The sequence below is a fragment of the Eurosta solidaginis genome, chromosome 3 (assembly GCF_040869045.1).
Source record: "Eurosta solidaginis isolate ZX-2024a chromosome 3, ASM4086904v1, whole genome shotgun sequence".
In the NCBI taxonomy this organism is placed as follows: Eukaryota; Metazoa; Arthropoda; class Insecta; order Diptera; family Tephritidae; genus Eurosta; species Eurosta solidaginis.
Window position 1 is genome coordinate 98,081,229 of NC_090321.1, and position 18,584 is coordinate 98,099,812.

General features: G+C 37.8%; 1 protein-coding gene and 1 long non-coding RNA gene across 10 annotated transcripts in view; one reads left to right on the top strand and one right to left on the bottom strand.

Annotated features, from left to right (window-relative positions):
* Nucleotides 1-18,584, top strand: part of LOC137244196 (beta-glucuronidase-like) — a 664,948-nt gene that overhangs the window by 529,288 nt on the left and 117,076 nt on the right. The gene's annotated exons all lie outside the window — the stretch shown is intronic.
* LOC137246550 (uncharacterized) lies at nt 50-1,794 on the bottom strand. Its single transcript, XR_010951548.1, has 3 exons — nt 1,703-1,794; nt 643-1,646; nt 50-320 (listed from the first exon to the last, which is right to left on the bottom strand). It is a non-coding gene; the product is annotated as an uncharacterized lncRNA (long non-coding RNA).

An 18,584-nucleotide genomic window follows, 5' to 3' on the forward strand; every position in this document is an offset into this window, starting at 1 on the left:
TAATTTAATAATCAACAAGGCATTTATTACTATTATTATATATTTAAGCTTAAAATAAATTCTAAGACTAACAAACGAGAGAACTAGCTGTATATGCTGCTAAACAAGGCATTTAATTATACTAAGGGCATGCAATTTTATTCCTTTAACCAATAATAAATATTTTTCATAAAGAACTTAACTAAATAACAGGTATATATGTATATATATATGCAAATAAAGATGAACATTTTTCGTTTTAAAGGTTTTGACTTTGTATGCTGCATATGAAAAGAGACAAATGAATGCCAAAATTTCTGGGGTTCCAATGTATCACAAAACTGTAATATGTAAAAATTAAAATTAGTTTACCTACATTACACGAAATTATGTTTTTTTTTTTAATATAACTGCATATACAGCAGCGAAAAACATCAATAGCAATTGCAATTTTCAAACCTTCAATGAATTCTGTAATGAAACTTTGCAAACCAATCTCAAAATTTTCTCGAATTTTCGACTTTTTTGAGATGGTTTACAGAATTCATAGAAGTTTTTCGTTAAGGAAGTGGTTAAGAATAATTTCTTCATCCAGAAAATCAGTTGTGAACATTGTGAATTGCCATTTTTGTCTTAACTACTGCATGTGCACATTTTACTAACCCTGCTCAAAGCTTTATTTTAATAAACTTTTTGAAGCCCATTAATCTTTGCTTTGCTTTTTGAATTTTGAGTCGCCTATTGAGTTTTCTTATGCGGAAGAAAATTCTGCATTTAAAAAATAGCCGCTTCGCATTATCGGGCAAATCTACAGCTGCACTTTTTCTCATTAACTGCTGGTGGATACTTTTCGCATGGGATATTTGAAAGCCATTCATATTATGGAAAATGTTCTCCAAAGAGATCACACCAATCAAAAATTTTGTGCATGGCTTTTTTAAATACCCCTTCGACGCCAGGTCTACATAGGAGGAGGTGAACTCTGTGGTGTGATGCTCCTCTAGTTGCAGCTTTTTGATCACGTACCCTGAAATATACTCCAAAGCATCCTCTTGTAACACACCACATTCTTCTAACTGGGAACCATTCAGCGCGTTGACAACATCTGTTTCGATTTGCATGGAAGCTTCTTCATCCACATCCATTTCCTCGAAACCCTCTGACGTACCTGATTGGTTGGTGTCTACAGATATCTGTGGCGTCTGAAATTCAGTGGAATTCAGCCATTCGGTTGAGTCTCTCTCAAAGTTACCTGTTCCTTGAAGACACTCTGTGTTACGCGCTATAAATGTAAAAAATAATATATATATTCAGACTGAAATTTTGTAGCATTGGTTCATATTATATATACCTAAAATGTATTTTCGAATCCTGTATTTAAATTCTTTTGGTGACGGGTGATCGTTTAATCCCCCTTTACTTCGAATAGCACCAAAGAAATGCTCCAGAAAATCTTGGTTTAGGCGATTGGTGAGTATATATTCCACCTTTGATTTTGAATTAACATACTCGTACAGCAATACTAATGCTCGGTTCGTCATCAATATTCCCTTCTGAAAAAATTCAAGACCTGCACCGTTTTTACTAGGAACTATAGGCAACATCATGTAGTTGTTCATCCTATTAAGCACGCCTAACTGTTTGGGGAGCGCTGTTCCAAATGGTTCCTTAAGTGGTAAAGTTAAAGCAAAAAAGGTTTATCTAAAACAAATCGAGGGTTTACCTTGCCGGGATAACCGAAAGTATTTATACTCGAGTTAAGTACGTCGAACCAGTCATTGACAAGCTGAAAAAGTTCAGCGGTCTCAGTTGGCTGGTATACATCGAACCCTAGTGCGGAGCAACGCCTTATAGCATTGGCAACTGTGTTTGAAAACAGCTGCGCTGCAAGTTTTACTTTTTGAAGCCCTAAAAATATGTTGAAACTGCATAAATTTCGTGAAGAAGAGAATCTTTATTTACCTATGCCTTTAACTGACAAATGTTCCTGGTTTATTTTAAAGGCTATGGATACATCCGATGGTGATGTGTGTTTTAGCACGTCGCATATCGTCCTATTCGTCAGTAGCTTATTTTCCCAGATCAACCCACCCTCGTTGTAATGATTTCTTATCAATTTCAGTAAGTGTGGCGGATCAGCAAACGCAAACACTTTATCGTTGTTGTCACATGGATGTGGAAACCACGGCCTGTCTGAAAATTTGTGAAAGGGTTATTAGAAACACTCCAACACTAGGGTAGGCACCTTGTCGTTGGTGGGAGGACTTATCCCAACTCCATAGCGCCCAACTATGAGGCGGAGCGGCTTTGGACTGAAATCTACGCCGTTTCGCCTCATAGGAGGGCGCCGGGATGTCAGTGACCAAGAGCTGTCAACCCCCTAATTCAGGGAGTTATGCGGACCGTGTATATTGGACGATATGCTGAGTTCTTATGCGCTGGATTACTTCATAGTGCTCACGGAAATGACTCTCAAGTTCCTCTTCAGTCAGATGGAAGAGCCTCTACCTGTTGTCGTTGTCGTGCAGTCTTCGGCGTAGGGCCCAATGCTAGCTCCTTCTGGTGGCGAAGGGAGCTTTCATTCATATGTAAAAATTAAACAAATATGGGGATAGGACACAGGCACTGTCTCAAAGGCTTTTGATAAGCCTTTGTATAGAGGTTTGTATTTTGAGATTTCTGATCGAATGTTAGGATCTAACCAAGAACACCCCGCTCGGCGCAACCATCCTTTGCATGTGACACACTCACATTAGTGTGACCGTCCAAACAATCGTTTCTGGCAAACGCAGAAAAAAACTTCTCTGAGCAGGGGTTAGGTTCAACATATTCCCGGAGCAAGAGAGTATGGATTTGTGCTGCTGCAAGGATCTGCTCCGAGGATGACAATTTGTGGAAGGAATGCAACAAATTAAATGGGGTTAGACTTAAATAGCAGCCCTAGGTAGGGAAAAATCCTAAGTCAATCCGGTACAAAGAACCGGCTGCAGTGGGAAGCGTAGTTGTTTGTAGTGGTTTGCAGCCTTGTTATGAACCTTACCTAGAGTCACTCCTAATTTCTTCCATAGAGTACGATTTGTAGAGCCCATATCGCTCACGACACCCACCACAGGAAAACCTACATCTTTCAGTGCAGAAATAATACTATTTAGGATTGTTGCTGTCATTGGACAATCAAAATCGAAAAAGACCGGCTGTTTCCACGATTTTCGCAACCCACGTGCCATTGCTACTTGAACCATCCTTGAGGGCCTTAGTACTTGGTCTCCTCGTTCGTCATACTCATATACTTCAGCAACCTTCATCTCATCGAACGCAAGTATACATAGCTTGTCTTCATCACTGAGCTCAGAATACTTCATTTGTTCAAGGCATGGGGTCAGGAGACCCTCGCTTATATCGAATTTACGGTACCATCGCTGCAAAGTGGACATGTGTGGAAGGGGAAACCCATTTTCATATAGATGGTGGTATGGCCTTGGCCCCGAAGCGTGCAAGCACACTGCACTGGATATATCCTTATACGACCACCTTAATTTACTATCTATGAAATCAAATATAATTAATGTTTGCAATTTCTATCATTGAAGAGGGGACGTTGAAATATACCTGGGAAAACCATTTTTGTCCTTCCGTGAATATCGTCCTCAAGTTACTTATCAAAGCATTTACTTCATCAAGCTTGTAATTTAAATTCCTATTTTTCGCCTGCAACGCCTTATTTTCTTTCCTTAGGTTATAGTTTTCTACCTGGCATAGAAATTCAAATACCCTAGGGCTAAAAATACGAAAAAAAAATCATACAAATAGTCAGGTCCAGCGACTTATGTGTCGTACTCACTCTGTTTGGGTCTCGCAGTCTTTCAGCTGCACTTCCGTTAAGTCTGACAATTGAGATAACGAGCTATATGGAAAAAGATAATGCTTTTACTATCAAATCACAATTTTTTGATATGGTTTTGCCTCACGTTTCAAGTCATACTCCCTCGGTTTGGGTTTCGCAGTCTTTCAGCTGCCCTTCCGTTAAGTCTGACAATTGAGATAACGAGCTATATGGAAAAAGATAATGCATTTACTATCAAATCACAATTTTTTGATATGGTTTTGCCTCACGTTTCAAGTCATACTCACTCGGTTTGGGTTTCGCAGTTTTTTAGCTGCACTTCCGCCAGTTCCGACAAAGAAATGCTCGAACTATATTAAAATTAAATGGAAATAGATTCTTTGCCAAAATCATATATCTTTCTCTTTACCTTGGTTGCACGTTATCCTCGGTAATATATGTATTTATTGCTTGTGTATTTGGGGGAATTATTTCCGTACTAAATATAGTAAAATATACTTTCTAACTTCTAGGAAAACGAAAGTTAAATCACTTACCCAAATTTTCTGTTTACGTTATTTACAACAGATGGCATGCCGTGGTCTTTATCAATATATGCCGGTTGTAAAAACGGAACAGCTTTTGCCAATAACTTTATTTTTCTGCGTGAGCATACCATATCCGAAGGAGAAAAGTGATCGGCGCAAATAAAATCCTCTTCTCCAAGCTGCACTCGGCACAATGTGGACCACAAAAGCCTTTCGGCTTCACCAACTGGAACCATAAAAAACGAACATTTTCCAACCGCGTATTTTTTCTTACACACCGCGCACTTTCTCATTATGTTCGTTTTAATATTTTTTTAAAGGAATATCAAAAAAACTCAAATTTAATAATTTTTTTAGCCACAGCAGAATTTTTGAATACAAGAAAAAATAATTTAACCGTTCTATTTTGGTTCTATTATTGACATCCAACTGACATTCTACTGCTCACGGCGAAAAAAACGAAGAAGAACAAGCAATCAGCTGATGGGATAACACCACCTGTAATGAATTCGCCTTGGCAAATACAATAAATAGATCCAGCAATTCTCTCAATACTACTCACAATCAACATACCGTTGATAGTGCCGTCACTGAGCGTGACTCCACAGAATATAACGAATCTCTAACGCCTAAGACACTCTCCAACAACAACCCAACAACTAATTTCTCTATATAGATATCACGTATGCCCTGGGTTCGCACCCCGGGCAAAGCAACATCAAAATTTTAGAAATAAGGTTTTTAAATTAGAAGAAAATTTTTCTAAGCGGGGTCGCCCCTCGGCAGTGCTTGGCAACCGCTCCGGGTGTATTTCTGCCATGAAAAGCTCTCAGTGAAAACTCATCTGCCTCGCAGATGCCGTTCGGAGTTGTAACCAACATTCAAAGTAGCAAAGCTTTTATTTCGCTTGCCTGTTTGTGGCTAGTTTGATAGTTGGGCGGAACTCCTGGTAGCAGCTAGCAATCAGCCTGTGCGGGGGTTTATTTAACTATCCAACTACGCCTTATAATTGGTCCATAACTTTAATCGAGTTCCTGCGGAGTTGCTGAAGAAGACAACTACAATGTTAGGCAAAAAAATTAGGACTAGAATATATCATTCCTAACGAATGAAGACAAAAAAATATAGATACCCCCTAAAACTCTTCTAGGATCTCCTTCACCTGCATGCTATGGATATGGTGTTGATGTTAGCGCAATTGTAGGGACCAAGCCCACCCTCCATTTATCCTCTAGGGCGCTAAAATGAGGATCCCAGGTACACATCAAACTTCTACATCTTTACCCCATCGCAAAAGGAAACTGAATTTTTACTCCATATTTTTCTTATTTATTTACACAAAAAAAAATGTCTTTAAGAGTTTTCAAGGTTTAAACAATATGGCGATCACAGCCATTGGAATTACCCTTTCTTCACTTAAAAAGAACTGGTGTTTACAACAGGCATCGGCGTTTCATACATCTTAATATGGTGAGCAGCTCACACAGATAGCCTGCGCTCTTTGTTTAGTGAATGGTTCAGTCTGCAGCAGTTGGCGTGTCAACATCGAGTGTTGGTATCGCTAGTTCCGCAGCGAAAAATGTATGCACGTATTTACGTAAATACATTTTATTAATATGAATTAATTTAACTAATTTAATATGAAAAAATGCAACTCTCCTCAAAAAGTTTTAATTTTTTTGTTGCATTCAACTTATTTAAGTTTTTATGCGAACTTTCAAAATGTCGTTTGCTGTTATTTACATACGTCGCTGAAAATATTTTGTAGCATAAACCCCATTGAATTTGCCCAAAGGCGTTGTTCAACATAAAATATTCGCTTGCCATTGTGCGCATCAATAATTTATTATTTATTGCGTGCTTAGCCGTTGCAGTTTTACAAGCGAATGATCAGTGAATCAATTGGTTCGTGGGATCAAAGCGCTCTCACTAATACATCCACACAACATTTTTGCCGACACTTGGTTTACAACAACAAATCTAAAGCTAGAAGTAATTAATATTTACTGTTTATATGCCTAAAGTTCATTGAGAATGCTTATTGGCAAAACAAAAAGAATCCATAGTAAATTGTTTTGCCATAGAGAACAAGAGAAAGAGAGAGAACTCGAATGGTAACTTCAAATTTCACGCTCACGCTTTTTTTTTTTTTTTTATTTTGCCGAGTCTTTGATGGGCAGCGGTTTGTCAAGCGTCACGATCTGAGACTGCTCAGCTACAGAAGAAATTTCATCAGCCAAGCGTAATACTTAAAGAGAACAGAAGCAAACGTATTATACATTAATTTAGAGAGGTGAGAACAATCTTTTTTATAGAAAAAAGGGAGTCCCAGCTATCAAATGTGTTTGAGTGAGAGTTATAATCTTGGCATAAACGCCGAAAAGGTTCATTTTGTTCGAAATTCGTTCTACATTGTTTCAGCAGAAGAGGTTTGAAGTGTCTCGATGTCCGAGAGGGAACGCAAAAGTTCACTTCATTCAGAAGGAATGGGCTCGAAATTGATCCATTTAAAAGTTTTTTCATAAATATTACACCAAGCATTTCCCTTCGACTAGCAAGAGTTGGAAGATTGATAAGCTTTAATCGATTAGTATAAGGTGGAAGATTAGTTAAAGAGTCCCATTGGAAATTTCTTAAGGCAAATAGTAAAAATTGTTTTTGTATTGATTCGAGACTGTCTGCATGGACTTGATAACGCGGATTCCAAACTATCGAGCCGTATTCTAATATTGGCCTAACTAATGTTGTAATAAGTGCTTTAGTTATGTAAGGGTCGTTAAATCCTTTTGACCACCGTTTAACAAATGCAAAAACACCTTTGCCTTTATTCACTGTAGCATTAATATGAAGATTGAAACTAAGTTTGGAATCCATCATGACTCCCAAGTCAATAAAATTATTTACAGTTTCTAGACTATAGTTGTTAATTGTATATGAAGCTGGTGGCGAAACTCTCCGAGAAAAACACATGAATTTACATTTTCTGAGATTGAGCGGCATATAATTTACATTGCACCAGGTAACCAAGTGATTTAAATCCATTTGAAGCAAGGAATGTTCCTCAACCGAGGCACATGATTTTAAAAGTTTTACATCGTCTGCGTACATCAAGATTTTTGAGTATTTAATTGTACCAGATATATCGTTTATGAACAACAAGAACAGAATCGGACCAAGATGGCTGCCCCGAGGAACACCAGAAGAAACATTGATGACCCCAGAAAGTGTATTTTTAAAGATTACTTTTGCGTACGATAACCAAGATACGAAGAAATCCAACATATAAGACGGGGTTGAAAACCGAGTTGACTGAGCTTATGAATAAGTAATGGGTGTGATACTTTGTCGAAAGCTTTACTGAAATCGGTGTAAATTACATCAGTGGCAGGAGGCCTTTTCTAAATCCATTAGAAACGTGGGTGGTAAATTCTAGTAAATTGGTGATAGGTGATTTGCCCTTACAGAACCCATGCTGCGAGCTTGCAATTATGTGGGAAATAGAGAATGTTAGGTGGTGGGTAACAATAGCCTCAAATAACTTTGGGATAGCGGATAACTTTGCTATGCCCCGGTAGTTTTCTATTGAAGACCTGCTTCCATTTTTATGAAGCGGAATAAGAAAAGATTCCTTCCATATTGTTGGGAAAACGCCATAAATTAAAGATAAATTAAATAAATCTGTTAGCGGCTGATAGATGTTTGCGGCACATTTTTTAAGAAAGTGTGTCGGGATCCTGTCGGGGCCGTATGAATATGATACTTCTAAAGTTTTTAAATAAGATAATACATCTTCTGAAGATATAAATGGAGCTCTGATTGAATAACATATGGTACGGGTATTCATTAGGTGAAACGTTGGTCTCAATAGAGTAATTTGATTTGAAAAATTCCGCAAAGAAGTCGGCGATCTCTTGATCATCGCTGGAAATATTATCTTAGAATTTCATGGATGATGGAAACCCTTTCACCCTGCGTTTAGAGTTTACGAATCCGTAAAATGCCTTCGGGTTGCAAGTTATATTTCTTTTCATTTTACAAAGATAAGCTTTGTAACACTTTTTGTTCAATTGAAAATACTTGCAGCGTAGAATCGAGTACTGTAAGTAATGGTTATGTAAACCCGTCTTTTTGAACAACTTGAAAGATCGAGACTCTTTATTCTTTAAAATTTTCAGCTCTTTAGTGAACCATACTTGGCTTGTATCGGAATGTACACAAATCCGCTTAGGTACGTATTTTTCAAAAAGACAGTAAATGGTAATGTAAAAGTGAGAAACGCTTTGCTCCACATCAGCATTAAATATTGGCCACACTATTCGAGATAGATCACGATTTAATTTTTTAAAATTGGCCTTCGCAAAGTCGAAGCGATAACTGGAGTCGTATTGTTTATTTCCGCTGTTACAAGCATAATTTACAACTTCGTAAACTATTTTGAGGGAAGGGTGGTAAGCATCTTCAGGTTCAATAATGGGTTCGCATCGACTAATGGAATATTTAGATTCATCATCCACAAAGGCTAAATCTAACACTCTTCCGAATTTATTCGATTGGATGTTGATTTGTTGAAGGCACAGCTCAGACATTCCGTCTAGAAATTCATTGTTGGAAGACTTTGACGAAACTGGTACGATATTAAAGTCAGAGATGCACCATGATATGTGTGGCATATTGAAGTCACCCAAGACAATAATGGAATCGGAAGGCTTTAGCATCGAATTAACAGTTCTTAGCAAGGAAATGTGATGCATATAAACGGACAGTTCAGAAGATGGCGGGATATAACAGATGGTCAAATAAATGTGGATATTTGCTAGCTGTGTGCGTATGCACAAGAACTCAGTTGTATCGGTGGCGGTTACGCAAATCTCTTCAGATGGTATTGAAGAGTGTACAGCAAGCAGAACTCCACCTCCAACCCTGTTCAGGCGGTCATTTCGATATATCTGGTAGTCATTACAGAGGATCTCTGAGTTAAAAACATGAGGTTTCAGCCAGGTTTCGGTTAAAGCAATTATATCGTAGCTTGAGTTAAATGACTTTAAAAACAGTTCTGTTAACTTGGTGTTTAAGCCTCTAACATTTTGGTAAAGTATATCTAAAGCAGATTTTTCGTTCAGTTTTTTGACTCAGTGTTATTAACAGGGATCTTTGCTAAGTTTGGAACACTCTTATTCCGCCTATATTCAAATTCCCGCACAAGTGCCCCAGATGGCCAAAAATCGTTACTCAAGATAGTGTCAAAATGGTCAATAGGTACATCTAATCTAAAGGAAGATACGTTTCTTTCATAACTAAAATTAAATTTCCGAATTGTTACGTCATGGGTTTTCCTTTTTGAGAAGATATACGATTTCAGAGCCTCCTCAGTAGTATCCCTCTCGAATCTTGACACGAATATCGATTTTTTAGGAGGGACTACAACCAACTTCCTAGTTCCAGGCTCAGTCGCCTGAGAACGGTTTGCAGGTTCAATATTTTTTCTAGCTGCTAGTTTTGTTGGAGGTGCCTTTGATGTTGAAGGCTCTGCTGTAAGAGGACTTGGAGATGCTAAGTTTATTAATTCTATCGTGCTGGGTGTAGGAACGATTGGGTTATGGATGTTTTGAACGGGGTCTAGGGTCAGTACGCCAGCCGAGACATCAGTTCGTTTTCGTTTGCTGTCACGACTGTCGCTGTTAGCATTATCAGCTGAATCGGTAATACATTTGAAAGTTTTAAACAAGTTTTCATAATACTTGAATTTATCCCCTAATGTAGAAAGTTCCTTACCGATTTCGGAGAATGCGTTTCGGGTATGTTTGAAAAGCTTAAAAAGATCCACTTCCGTGGATCTGCATTTCAGGCACGACCAACGCACACTCTTGTTATCGTTGATCGCATCACACACACATGCTGTCAAACTAGCGCACTTCATATGAGCAAGCTCATCACAAAGCCAGCACGACACGAAACGCTCGGTATCACCTTTCAATTGGCAGTTAACAAAATTGCAAGACATTGTAAGTTAAAGTAAAATTGATTAAACAGACGGCGGCAGTGAAAGTAGTTTGGAGATCACAGTAAGAAAATCACTGTTTGAGCAGTGTGAAGATCACTGTATGAGCAGTTTAAGATCGCTATTAACTCACGCTTAACAACACACAATGCAAACAGCTGTGGCAGTGAAAAGAAAATGAAGTAAATATGCACGAGCAAAAAACAATTGAAAACTGAAAATAAATAAATGCCAATCAAATGCAACAACAAATATGCAAAGTGACTCGGCAAATATGTATGTATGTATGGATGTACACACTTTATCAATTATTTTTAAGATACAATTTATTTTAGTAAAGAAAAGCAGAACTTTAAATTGCTGAATGTAGTACACAACGTGTTTACACTTATTTTTAGCACAATAATTATTTAAACAAACAAATTTATTGATTTAAGATAAAATAAGGCACAGTAGAAATCAAAACACAACTTCACAGCTTGACGTTCGCACTTTTTTTTTACTCAAAAAAAATCATACAAAAATATAAAACTACTAGAAAGAGAATGAAATTATATATATATGTATGTTTATAAATAATTACTTATGTACTCATGTTTTAAACGGCAACATTTTCGGCAGCATGATGAAAGGCCTTATGTGGCAGTTACTCACGAACGTACGTACCAAAAACTTGTCAGCTGACACGACCTATCTTATGAGTGTGCAATGTAAACGAAAACTCACCGACGTGCAACGTCCGTACGTACGTAGCCCGGAACGTAGAAATCAAAACAATTTTGATTTTTTCCGTAAGAACGTGTCAGCTGATCGTTCTCTCACTAGACATAGTTGCCTAGTAAACTTTTGTGCGCTGATTTTTGGCCGTTTGCAGTTTTATGCAAAAACACCTAATTAAAGTTTGAAAAATTGTGAAAATAATTCGAAATAATTATGTAAAAGTGCAGATTATAAATATGTAATCTATTTATATTTATTTAATATTAATTCCAGACTTTTACGCCTGCAGCAAGGCGAGAGGATTTGATTGATGGAACAGAACTCTTGCAATTCTTCACCAATTGGAAGTAAAATATGATTGAAAAATTGTAGACGAATTACTTTTGCAGAGTTTAGACTTCACTCCTACCTTGAAGAAAACCAGAAACGGAAAGGAAGCTAGCAATTTCCTGGGAATCTTTTATATGCACGAAAATTTGACAGATGGATGAACAATCTGTCGTGTCAATCAGAAATGATTTGTCAATGATAGTGTTGTAAAGTAACCCAGAGTTGCGATGTTTTCTTCTTCGTTTATGAACACAAAATATACATTTCTATTCGATTTTCACTTAGTGCTGATGTATAGATTGTATGGTCATTTTGTGTATTTATAAACCTAGAGGTAATTTCTTCTTTCTTACAAAAATAACAACACAAATGAAGAGGATAGTCACAAAACCAGATAAGAGGGAATTTTCTTAAACTTCAATGTTAGATGGAAAAGCAATGAGTAACAGAAAAATTGCGTTTACGTCAAAGGACAAGTCTTAAGGCCGAATATCTTTCGCATTAAATGTACCTACTAGTTTTCCGTTAAGGTCTTCTAGGACGTAATAATGGTTTCCCACTTTTTGTCGAATTCGAGCTTTAATATAAGTAGGGGTAAACTTTGCGTTGGAATGCTTGGCCGAATTACTCTGAGAAAAATTTCGTCGAAGGAATTCTTGTCCTATTTGATATGAACAAGGTTTGGTTCTTAGATTATACTGTTTTCTGTTTCTCTCATAAGCTTCTTTTATTTTACTTTGGATGTTTTTTCGTAGCAATGCCAGCGAATCTTTTGGTGTTAGACGATTTTCATTTTCCTCCAGCAAATCGAGTTTTTTTAGTAGTTTGTACTCGGATCCATGAGTGATCATATTGAAGCCATATATGGCATGGTAGGGTGAATAGCCTATGCTTTGATGCACGCCATTCCGGAGGGCGCAGGAAATTTTGGGGAGATTTTCATCCCATTCGCGATGGTCTTGTTTAATGTAAGCCCGTATAGCTGCTAAGATTGACCTATTAACTCTCTCGGACGCATTGTTTTGAGGAGAATATATCGCCGTGTATACGTGGTCAATACCGAACACAGTTAGGAAGGCCTGAAAGTCGTTTGCTCTAAACTGGCTTCCGTTGTCACTAACGATGGTTTACGGGACCCCATATACGTAAAATATTTCATTTTCCAAAAACTCTATAATTTTTTTTGAAGTGAATTTTCGTAGTGGACACAGCCAATGAAACTTACTAAAGTGGTCCAAAATAATTAACAGCCCGATATGTCCTTTTTTGCTTCGTGGATATGGACCTAATAAGTCGATATATAACTTTTGAAATGGCCTTGATGAAGTTGAGGCGTTACCCATTGGTGGCCGGGTAATAAAGTTGGGAGCTTTAGTTTGCTTACAGATGTCGCACTGTCGGATGTATTCTCGAACGTCTTTAACCAATCCAGGCCAGTAAAGGTTTCTTCTAATTAGTTCCAAAGTTTTGACCACACCACCATGAGAACGAATTTTGTCGTTATGAGCTTTCTGCAATATACTGTTACGCATATTAACCGGTATCCAAAGTTTCCAGGACTTTTGTTCTTGATCGTTATCACCAGAAGCATGTTCAGTTCGAATGTAAACGTATTTATCCATTATTTTTAAATATGGAAGCTTTTCTTGTTCCATCCAAATTCGGTCCTTCAGTATCTTGTAATCCTTATCTTCAAAATGAGGCGAGTGAAGATCCATTAGTGGCTCTTCTTTTTCCACGCTAGATACATCTTCTTCGTACATACGGGACAAAGCATCAGGAACAATGTTGTGTTTTCCTTTGCGATGACTTATGGAGAAGTTATAGCCTTGTAGTTTTAACGCCCATCTGGCTAATCGTCCTGGAAGATTGGGTTGCCTCATAAGCCATATCAAACTTGCATGATCGGTAATGACTTCGAATTCTTGTAATTCTATATAACAACGAAAGCGTTCGATTGCCTCGATGGCTGCTAAGCATTCCCTTTCGGTCACGCTGTAATTTCTCTGAGCAGAGTTTAATTTCTTTGACATGAATGCAATTGGACATTCTGCACCTTCGTCATTTAACTGTACAAGCACAGCTACAATGCCATAATCACTGGCATCGCAATGGAGGTAAAATTTCTTATGGAAGTTCGGATTTGTTAATACAGGAGCGGTTGTAAGACAATTTTTTAAAGACTCGAATGCTTCTTGTGCCTCGTTAGTCCATTTAAATTTCTGTTTGGACTTTAGTACTTCGGTAATAGGACAAGCAATATCGGCAAAGTTTTTAATAAACCTCCTATACCAACCGCAAAGTCCTAAAAATCCTCGGACTTGTTTTAAGTTTTTTGGTGGCGGCCAGGATAAGATAGAACTTATCTTTTCCGGGTCTGTTGAAATCCCTCCGTCGCCAATTATATAACCTAAATATTTCACTCTCGTGACGCAGAATCGGCTTTTGGATAAGTTTAATGTCAAATTTGCCTTTTTGAATTGTTCTGCTAGACGAACCAAAATTTCCATATGCGTATCAAAATTATCTGAAACGATGCACATATCATCAAGGTATCCAAAAACACAATAGCGCAGGTCTGCCGGTATGAGTTCATCCATTAATCGAGACATGGTCGAGGGCGCATTACACAATCCAAATGGCATAGTGGTGAATTGATATAAAGGCCTCCCGGGAATTGTAAAGACGGTCAGCGGTTTGGATTCTGCTGTTAACTCGATCTGCCAGTACGCATCTTTTAGGTCCAATTTGGTTATTAAATTCGCTTTTGGAAGCCTCGCAAAAATTCCATCTATGTTGGCCAACGGATAGGCATCTTTTTTTGTTACGGAGTTAAGTTTGCGGGCATCTAGACATAATCTCACCTTACCAGGCTTCAAGACCAACCGCATTGGAGAACTCCATGGACTTTGGCTTGGTTCAATTACCCCTAAACTAAGCATTCGATCAATCTCGTCATACATTAATTTTTCCACCGCTGGACTAACCGGATAATATCTTTGCTTTATCGGCTTTGCATTCTCTGTGTCGATTTTGTGTTGAATTAATGGAGTTCGACCTAAGCCTTTGGTTTCAAAATTAGGAAACATCGACTTGACAACCTCCAATTGTTGGAGTTGAGAGGGAGTAAGGGGAAATTCTCCTGAAGGATTGTCACCCTTATCCAAAGTGGATATCATGGAAACTGTCGGTATTACACCCGGAGCAAGCTCAAAGAGTTTCCAAAAATCTACTCCCAATATTAACCTATTCGCAATAGACGGTATAATATAAAGTTTCATGTTTCTGGTCTGGTCTTTGTAAGAGATATCTACTTGTATAAATCCTATGACCTTCTGAGATTTACCTTCAGCTGTTTTGACATACGCTGAAACTTTCTTAAATGGTGGTAATTTCTGTAAAACCTCGGTAGCTAAACTCGACCCCACGCAGCTAACATTTGCTCCTGTGTCAAGTAAACCTGACTCATTAAAATCAAGAAATTTTACTTTGGCATAAAATCTCATATCTGAATAATCACAAAAAATTGAAGAAACTAACATTTTTTTGTTATTTCTGATTTTTTTATAATAGTTACGAATTCGCAGTGTTGACCGTTTAGGTTTTTGTTTTTGCGTCGATGGCGACTCATTGAAAATTCTCTCTCGAGTATCTATGTAATTTCTTAAACGTTCATGGTATGGACGAAGCGGTCTTAACTGTGGCACAATATTTTCTTGAATAATTGGTTGTCTCAAGTTTGTGTTATTTTGGAGGATCTGGTCAAACGCCAATTTATTTTCTGGATAACAGAAGTTGTAATTGGAGCTAGCCGGCAATGAACCTGGTGTATCCGAATTTAAGATTTCCGAGGCATCCGACTTGTGTCGAGTGCACTCGCCTGCGAGTTTTTTGTACTACGAATATTACACTTGGGACATTGTGGCTTGTAGGTGTTCGGCTCCCCGCAGCCATAACAAAAAATTTTTCGCTCTGCCAAACAGTCTTCCCAGTGGTGACTTTCTTCTCCACAATTCCAACAATTAAATGATTTAGTTATACTCTTTTGCATGGCAGTTATGGATAAATCAACATCCGCTTCTGGCTCGTTTTCTACCTCCAGGGCAGAAAGATTCCTGCGGGTAGGGCATTGGAAAGGTGGCGCGGCATTTGAGAAAATGCACGACGAAAGGACTCATCTGCAATAAGATGTTCCCGCATCTGTACTAGCTTTCGCAGATGCGCTATGGAATGAATCGGGATGTATAATAATTCATGCCTGATATCGGGTTTCAGGTTTCTGGTGAGTATCTCAACTAGTTCTGATTCTTCCATTGGAGTGGACAGTCTATCGGTAATGGTGCTAACAGCATCGTAGAAGGATTCAAATGTTTCATTAACTTTTTGTTTTCGGTTGCGAATTTGTTCACGGAAGTCAAAATCTGAACGAGAGTTTGTATTGATACCTGAGCACTGAACAGAAATCTTGCCATTCAATACGTGGTACCTGCTTATGGTAAGATGTGCAAGTTTTTACAAACATCGCTAAAATCATTATTAAGACTCTCGAGTTAATGAGCGTACTCTATAAATAAATTCCTCTACATTCAAACCTTCGGAAGAACCGTCGAACTGAACTTTCCAGTTCTGTATTATATTAGTTATCTTATTCGGGTTCAAGTGGCTATGTGAAAGATTCGGACGGCTTTCGGGTGGATTTAACTGCAGAGAAATCGGCCTATTCTGAGACGTATTTATATTTAAATTACTAAACATTCGCTGAATACTATCGTCTGTCATAGTCGCGATACGGGAGTAATCCAAGTTTACCTGTGGTACTGGCACATTATTCTGAATGAAAGAATTATTATTACTACCCCCACTTGGCTCATTAATTTCAATTAAAGGTAAAGAGTTATTGTTTATATTGGAATTAATACTTGGACTGCGCTCATGTGATCTTGTGTGGCATATAGTATTTGAGCACTGTTTCTTATCGCTCATTACTTGCAAACAAATGGAACATTGTTTTTCTGTCACATCCTTGGTTAAAGCCGGTATATTTTCCGCGCTATGTACTACAGACATTTTTTTTATTATATGAATTCGTAACAAACTGACTATTTCCTTTATTTGCGATGTGTATTGGTAATAGTAGGTTTGATGTGAAATTGTTTTTTTTTTTTTTTTTTCAAAGAGATCACTAAAGAAGAAAGATGAGTAGCATTAAAAGTTGACACCATATATACGGATTTTTCCAAGGCTTTTGACACAGTTTCGCACAAATTACTTCTGTGGAAACTTGAAAACATGGGCTTTCACTCAAGCTTTCTGTCGTGGGTGAAGTCCTATTTGGAAAATAGAATATCTTTTGTTGAAATCGAGGGAACTAAGTCTTATGAATTCTCAGCAACTTTGGGTGTACCACAAGGTAGCATCCTTGGTCCTATTTTGTTCTTAATGTTTATTAATGATGTTGGCTCATGCATAAACAATTCCAATTATTTGCTTTATGCTGACGACTTAAAACTCTTTCGGAGAATCTCCTGTACTTCTGATGCATTGCGTCTGCAAGAAGATCTGAATGCTATAAATAATTGGGCCTGTCAAAATAATCTGCGACTCAATATTAATAAATGCTGCCACATGACGTATACTAAGTCTACGAATGTGGTTTCATTCGCGTACTCGATTTCAAATGTAACTCTTGCGTCAATTAATGAGTTTCGCGATCTTGGCGTAATTTTTGACTCATCTTTTACTTTTTGTAATCATGTAAACTTTCTCATACCAAAGGCTTATACCAACTTAGCTTTCTTGCGACGATATGCCAAGGATTTCAAGGACCCATATACGAGGAAAATCTTATACAATGCCTTAGTGCGTTCCAAGTTAGAGTATGCATCAGTCATCTGGAATCCCATATACTCCTCACACTCTTTAAGAATTGAAAGAATTCAGCGCAAGTTCATACGATTTGCTCTTCAACCTCTGCACTTTGTTAATCCCCTGCCACCCTACAATGCAAGATGCATGCTTATCAATGTCTTGCCACTTGAAGTTAGACGTCTTGTTCAAAACGTAATGTTTATTTTTGACATAATATCCGGTACCATTGACTGCTCAGAACTACTTGGGCAGTTGAATTTCAATGTCCCTAACAGAGCTCTCCGCTTTCACAGTACATTCCGCGTTGAAGTGCTGCGTTCGAATTACTTCAGTTTCGCACCTCTTATAAGAGGTCTTGTAGAATTTAATCGCCTATCCAGAAGCCTTGACCTGGACTTTGCCATGCCAAGGTCTCTGTTTAAGGCACGCATTGAGTCCTATTACTTATCTCAGTAAATCTTACTTTAAAATTGTTAAACTAGTACTAAGTTAACCTGTAATCTAGTCAGTAAGGTTGTTACCATTTGACTTAATAAAGATATGAAATATGAAATATGAAAAGTGGCCTATGTAATATTGAATTTTCTGAAAAGTTCGAAAACAAGTATCGTACGGACGAAAACCAGCATTTCCACACATGTGAAGCGTAAATTTCGTATTCCATATACGAAAAAAATGTCATCCTAAGCTTTTCAAACTAAAACACTTTTGATAAGATGGAAATAATTGATATTAACATGTCTTTAAGGTCGTTCAACTTTAATTCAAAAATTGGCGAATTCCGTAAAGTCATATTTTCTGCCTGTGCACTGTGCCTTACAACGAAAGCTAGAATCATGTACAGAAATTCTATTAGCACAGGAAACTTATTTAGAGACTGGGACGGATGCTGAAGTGAAATGATTTGTTAAGTAAACACTTAATTTGAGGCAGGTTTTTCAGCTATTATGTCTGCCTCACACGTTGGGCGCCATTTATGTAACCAACATTCAAAGTAGCAAAGCTTTTATTTCGCTTGCCTGTTTGTGGCTAGTTTGATAGTTGGGCGGAACTCCTGGTAGCAGCTAGCAATCAGCCTGTGGGGGGGGGGTTTATTTAACTATCCAACTACGCCTTATAATTGGTCCATAACTTTAATCGAGTTCCTGCGGAGTTGCTGAAGAAGACAACTACAATGTTAGGCAAAAAAATTAGGACTAGAATATATCATTCCTAACGAATGAAGACAAAAAAATATAGATACCCCCTAAAACTCTTCTAGGATCTCCTTCACCTGCATGCTATGGATATGGTGTTGATGTTAGCGCAATTGCAGGGA